Source organism: Trichechus manatus, unplaced genomic scaffold (genome assembly GCF_000243295.1).
Source record: "Trichechus manatus latirostris isolate Lorelei unplaced genomic scaffold, TriManLat1.0 scaffold00012, whole genome shotgun sequence".
Lineage (NCBI taxonomy): Eukaryota > Metazoa > Chordata > Mammalia > Sirenia > Trichechidae > Trichechus > Trichechus manatus.
Genome location: NW_004443948.1, coordinates 2,423,512 through 2,430,579, shown reverse-complemented (window position 1 = coordinate 2,430,579; position 7,068 = coordinate 2,423,512). Strand labels below are relative to the sequence as shown.

Genomic DNA, 7,068 nt, shown 5'->3' with positions numbered 1-7,068 from the left:
TTATGGAATTCTGGGCCTTACAATTAGTTGCTGGGATCCTATTTGGGGAAAGAATTATTTGATCATTTCAATAATTTTGTGGTTTCCTTGATCTAACTTTGGCCGATTCCGGTATTTTATCTCTTCACTTTAGCCACATTATCATGAGCAAACAATTGTCTTAATGTACAAACAATAATGAAAAAAAAATAGAAAAGTATTTTCTACTTACTAAATTCACAATTCATCAGACTTCAGAAATAAAGCAGGCAGGCATTGCACTAAAGTTAAAACAATACAGAGAAAATTAACATGTCTTCTAAGCAAAGATTATACTTGTATTCGTAAATTATTCCTTATTTTTTTTTATCTCTAACTCCTTAACTCTGAATTAGAAGCCCTTCCTGTATCTTATCTTGGTAGCTGTACTTCCTCTACCATGGGATTTTTAAAAGTATATTATGATTTTGTTTATTTTATTATAACTTTCTTACTATATTTTAAGTTCCATAAGGACAGAACAGACTGTATTCATCTTGCTCAACACTGTATTTCCAGCAAATGAGCACAGATTTTGGCACATGCTAAGTTCTCATTTACATGTAAAGAGCTGAATGAATTAAGAAATAAATAGAGAGTGCCCTAAAAGAATAATAGAAAAACTTTAAATGAAAAATATATATACTTTATAGGGAACAATTTAAAAAAAAATTTACTTTTATAATCAAAATCTTTATCTTCACTGTAAACAGAAGTAAATATAGATATTAATTAGGAAACTAAGTTAGGGTGAATGCATATGACAGAAGGAAGAGCTTGTACCGTAGTGATTTAAATAAAACCAGTAATAGATTTTGGCATGATTATAGACTTGAGAACAGATGTACATATCTGAACTCTGGGTTCTATTTTTCTTATTTAATTAATGTAGTTAAATCATTGTGCTTGTTTTGGTGAATATTCAATTAAATGCTTAAAATAATGTTAATATTTATGAAATATAATAGTAAAGTTGAAATTTACTTGATTTGTTACTTTGAGGCAGAATTCTAATATACTAACAACTTTTTAAAAGTCAGTATTTTATTTAGCTGCAAATACAAGTTGTAAAATCAATGTAAATTGAACTTTCAAAGTCATAAATAAAATAAGTAACTAGAAAATTAACGATTAGGAAAATAATAGGCTAATAAAAAGGTTGGGCTTATTAATATGCAATACTTTCTGATAAAATAAAATATTACTAAAATATTAAAATTAAGAATCTCAACTTTATATTAAATGTGATAAGTAAAGCATTTTAATTCAGTTTTTATATGGTAAAACTCATAAGAAACAACAGAAAACAAAGAAAAATAAGAGAAAAATATAACCTTCAATGAAACAAAGAGATAATAACCTCAGGTCCTAAACTATGAAGAATATGTGCCAAATACATGGAAATGGGGCCAAAATGAGAAAAAAATTTCTGTAACTAAACTTTTTCTTCAGATCTTTGGCTAAATCTTATTTTTAAATGTGATAATCTTAAAGAATTTCGTGAGCCTTTTCTCCATCCCTATCAATGAATATATCCTAAAGTAAGCATAGATGGCTTAAAAGAATTTTCTGTTAACTTACTCACTCACTTCCCTTTTTCCTTCCATAATATGAGCATCTTGGTCCACTGCATGTGCTTCTAGTATTTAAATGCACTTATTTTTCATACAACATGGCCTCTAAATGCAAGCCAATACTTCATCTGGTGCTCAATGCTGGAGGAAAAATTGGCTCTACTGAATTTATTGAGAAATGGTATATTGAGCTTCAAATGGAACATTCCCAGAGGATCTTTCCAGAATAAATTTCCATATTTCAGATTTTCACCTCATGAAATCACAAATGATGAGATTCTCCTGTGGATAAACTGCTTCCTAATTTAAAAAAAAAGTAGAAGAAAGCCAAAATATATACAATCATAATTTAAAATGGGTAAATTTATCAAGAACAGAGAGATTTGAAGAACAGTTGCTCAATCCTCTGCAAAAATTTTTATAAGCTTTGTGGAAGCATGCAATTTACTAGGGAAATAAAAATCCAGGTGGAAAATTTCAAACAAAAAATCATTTTAGCAACAACTATGAAATGAAAGGAGAAATTTTTGAAGCAGTTAACCATGTAAAAAATACTGTACAGGCCCAGATGGGTTCACAGGTGATCTCTTTCACACTTCCTAGGAATAATCAGAATGTAATTTAAATTCTTCCAGACCATAGAGAAAAAAAGGAACTCTTCCAAATTATCTTTCAAAAAACTAGAATAACAGTGCTACCAAAACTTCATAAAGATCACACACCCACACACACGCAACTACAGATTGATCTCACTTTTAATTACTTATGTGGAAATCTTAAATAAAACAATTTTAAGGCTCATAATACACTAAACAGTTTCATACATTGACTAAAAGAGTTTTACTTGAAACATGCAAGGATAATTCAGTATAAGGGCATAAGTTATAAATTCACCATATTTGAATTTTGTCAAAAGGACAAAAACTCATTATTATCTAAATAGAACTTGAAGATCATTTTTAAGACTATGATAAAGGGCTATTGAGTTTATGTTAGTGCTGATGGAATAATTTGGAAAATGATAACAAGAATGGTTGGACAACTTGAGGAATGTAATCAATGTCACTGAATTATACATGTAGAAATTGTTGAATTGGTGTATGTTGTTTTGTTGTGTATCTTTTCACCACACACACGCACGAAACTATGATATTCTTTTCTGATAATAATGCTTACGAAGTTGAGAAAAATTAGAATTTTTCATAATTAAAAAGAAAAAAAAAGCTTTTAACTCAAAGCAAAAACAACCTGCTTAATGCTGAAACATGAAACAAATTTTTATTGAAGTAAAAAATAAAGAAAAGATACACCTTTTGTTGGATTAAAAATGGCACAAATTTTGTTTCATTCTACTATTGAGAGGTAAAACTTACTTCCTTTTTGGGGGGCTGGCTCTGTAACTGTTTACCTAGTAGAAGACGATGAAGTGACATTGCATCAGTTCTAATATAAGCCTTAAAAAATTGCCTGACAATTTCTCCTTTGTGCTTTTTGGGAGCTGTGGACTGTTATGTGAGAAATAAACTACCATGCTGGAGAGAACACATGAAGAGATCAACTGGGGAAACTTGGAGAAGAAACTTTGGGACTGCAAGAAGTAACCATCCTAGCATCCCAGTTGAACCTCCAAATGACTCCAACTCTCATTGTGGCCATCTGACTGCCACTGTAGGAGAGATGCTGAGCAAGACCAGCAGACGAACTGCCCAGCTGAGCCAAGACAACACAAATATTAGTAACTGACAAAAAAATAATCATTGTTTTAATCCTCTAATATTTGAAGTAGTTTGTTACAAAACAAAAATAGCTTAAAAAGAAATTTCAGCTCTTCTAACAAAAAGTTAACACGTTGCATATGCTTTTTGACGTAGCAGTGAGCAGAAGTCATAAGGGTCTCAAGGAGACTGTACAGGCTGTAAGTACAGAGAAAAAAATTTTCTTGTCATCGGAAAAAGGGCAACCTGTACTATGTACTTATGAGGTGATGGAAAGTTTGCCATCGATGTCATCCCAGGTAATGTGGAAAATTATATGTATTATATGTGTGTGTCATTAGGTAACAAGGAAAATTTTAGACACACACACCACCTACTACACACACACACATGAATGTGGATACTGAGATTTGTAGGTAGATTGTCAGTAGAAAGGGTTTTCAAGCAGAACCTTGAGGAAATATTTCCAACATTTGCTCTTTGCAAATATCGCCAATATCTATCTGGTCTTTGCAACATCTAACTGTTTCATATTCCCAGATTCTCCAGCCATAAGAAGGCTCATAGTAAGAGTTTCAGGATAAAAATCAAATCCATGGCCCTTAAAAAAAAAAGTGAATTCAGGATCAAGCTATCAAGCCCACTTGCTGTAAGACTCTTTATTAAGACCTCAGAATGCTATAAAACGTTTTCTCTCAGACCCTCTCTGCTAGACGGTAGATCTAAGAATCTTAGGGGTGTCGTTCCATAATACCTTGACTCTCGGTCCAAGGTAGAGAGGGGCTGATCTTGTAAAGATATGTGTGTGTGTGACTTTGTCTACTGGAGTAGATTTTAGCTAATACACAGGAAACCTGCATAGTTCTTAAAGGGATTATATTAGATGTTCTGAAAGAGACAGCGACTGTTCAAAATAAAAGAGGCCTTCGGATGCCGAATTTCTCACAAGCAGGAAGCCAGCTTAGAAACTGAGATATTCAACGGCTTACATGGGACATTTCTTATGGAAAAGAAAGAATGATTCAAAAGATGAAGTCAAGAGCCCAGAGGGTGAGACCATGAATCACAGAGAACATAGGGAGTAGGACTAGTCTGTAGTCAAGGAATAGCTGCATATGCCTACCCAGATTTCAGAATTACCATGGACCAGTGACTACTATGTGCCTTTTGTTTTCCCCCATTTTCTGAACAAAAGTATCTGTTTTGGCTTCCTTGTCTTATCATTGTATTTTGAGTATGTGGAGGAAAAAAAAAATATATATATATGCTGTTATTGTTAGGTGCCGTCGAGTCAGTTCTGACTCATAGCGACCCTATTATAGCAGAACAAAATACTGCTCGGTCCTGTGCCATCCTCACAATCCTTATGCTTGAGTCCAGTGTTGTAGCCACTGTGTCAATCCATCTCACTGAGGGTCTTCCTCTTTTTCACTGACCCTCTACTTTACCAAGCATGATGTCCTTCTCAAGGGACTGGTCCATCTTGACGACATGTCCAAAGTATGTGAGATGAAGTCTTGACATCGTTGCTTCTAAGGAGCATTCTGGCTGTACTTCTTCCAAGACAGATGTGTTTGCTCTTCTGGCAATCCATGGTATATTCAATATTCTTCACCAATACCATAATTCAAAGGCATCAATTCTTCTTCAGTCTTCCTTGTTCATTGTCCAGCTTTCACATGTGTATGAGGTGATCAAAAACACCATGCCTTGGGTCAGGTGCACCTTAGTCCTCAAAGTGACATGTTTACATTTTAACACTTTAAAGAGGTCTTTTGCAGCAGATTTGCCCAGTGCAATGCAATGTTTGATTTCTAGACTGCTGCTTCCATGGGCGTTGATTATGGATCCAAGTAAAATGAAATCTTTGACAACTTCAATCTTTTATCCGTTTATCATGATGTTGCTTATTGGTCCATTTGTGAGGATTTTTGTTTTCTTTATGTTGAGGAGTAATCCATACTAAAGGCTGTACTTTTTGATCTTCTTCAGTAGGTGCTTCAGATCCTGTTCACTTTTAGCAAGCAAGGTTGCTGCATATCACATGTTGTTAATGAGTCTTCCTCCAATCCTAATGCCCTGTTTTTCTTCATATAGTCCAACTTCTCAGATTATTTGCTCAGCATACAGATTGAAGAAGTATGGTGAAATGATACAACCCTGACTCAAACCTTTCTTGACTTTAAACCACACAGTATCCCCTTGTTCTGTTTGAATGACTGCCTCTTGGTCTAAGCACATGTTCCTCATGAGCACAATTAAGTATTCTGGAATTGCCAGTCTTCACAATGTTATCCATAATTTGTTATGATCCACGCAGTTGAATGCTTTTGTATAGTCAATAAAACACAGGTAATCATCTTTCTGGTATTCTCTGCTTTCAGCCAGGATCTATCTAACATCAGCAATGATATTCCTCCTTCCAAGTTCTTTTATGAATCCAGCTTGAATTTCTGACAATTCCTTGTCAATGTAAGGCTGCAACCACTTTTGAATGATCTTCCGCAAAATTTTACTTGTGTGTAATATTAATGATATTGTTTGATAATTTCCAAATTCTGTTGGATCTCCTTTCTTTGTAAAGGGTACAAATATGGATCTCTTCCAGTCAGTTGTCGAGGTAGCTGTCTTCCAAATTTCTTGGCATAGACGAGTGAGTGCTTCCAGTGCTGCATCTGTTTGTTGAAACATCTCAGTTGGTATTCTGTCAATTCCTGGAGCCTTGTTTTTCACCAATGCCTTCAATGTAGTTTGGACCTCTTCCTTCAGTACCATCGGTTCTTGATGATATGGTACTTCCTCAAATGGTTAAATGTCGACCAATTCTTTTTGGTATAGTGACTGTGTATTCCTTCCATCTTCTTTTGATGCTTCCTGCATTGTTTAGTGTTTTCCCGATAGAATCCTTCAATATTGCAACTTGAGGCTTGAATTTTTTCTTCAGTTCTTTCAGCTTGAGAAATGCCAAGCATGTTCTTCCCTTTTGGTTTTCTATCTCCAGGTCTTTGCTCGTATCATTATAATACTTTACTTTATTTCTCGAGTGGCCTTTTGAAATCTTCTGTTCAGAGCTTTTACTTCATCATTTCTTCCTTTCACTTTAGCTACTCTACATTCCAGAGCAACTCTCAGAGTCTCTTTTGACATCCATTTTGGTCTTTTCTTCCTTTCCTGTCTTTTTAATGACCTCTTGCTTTCTTCATGTATGATGTCTTTGATGTCATTCCACCACGCATCTGGTCTTTGGTGGTTAGTGTTCAATGTGTCAAATCTATTCTTGAGATGGTCTCTAAATTCAGGTCAGATATACTCAAGACTGTATATACATATCTCAATTCTAAGGTAAGGTCTTTATTTCAATGGTAGAGACTCCTGTGGAGCCTGATCGACATTTGGACTGTTTTTAGATGCTTTCTTGATTTTGAAAGTTGAAATAAAACTTTTGGAGTTCCTGGGAGCCAGGAAGTGTACCTTTCAAGAAATAGGAATATTGTGGATTGAATTATGTCCCCCAAAAATGTGTGTAAATTTGGCTAGGCCGTGATTCCCAGTATTGTGTAATTGTCCAGCATTTTTTGTAATCTGATGTGATTTTCCTATGTGTTGTAAATCCTACCTTTATGATGTTAATGGGGCAGGATTAGATACAGTTATGTTAATGAGGCAGGACTCAATCTACAAGATTAGATTGTGTCTTGAGTCAATCTTTTGAGATATAAAACAGAGAAGAGAGCCAAAAGACAGAGGGACTTTATATCACC

The 7,068-nt window shown here is 34.5% G+C and overlaps 1 pseudogene; it reads left to right on the top strand.

Annotated features, from left to right (window-relative positions):
• Nucleotides 1-244: 244 nt before the first annotated feature.
• LOC111819588 (uncharacterized) lies at nt 245-343 on the top strand (annotated as a pseudogene).
• The last annotated feature ends 6,725 nt before the right edge of the window (nt 344-7,068 follow it).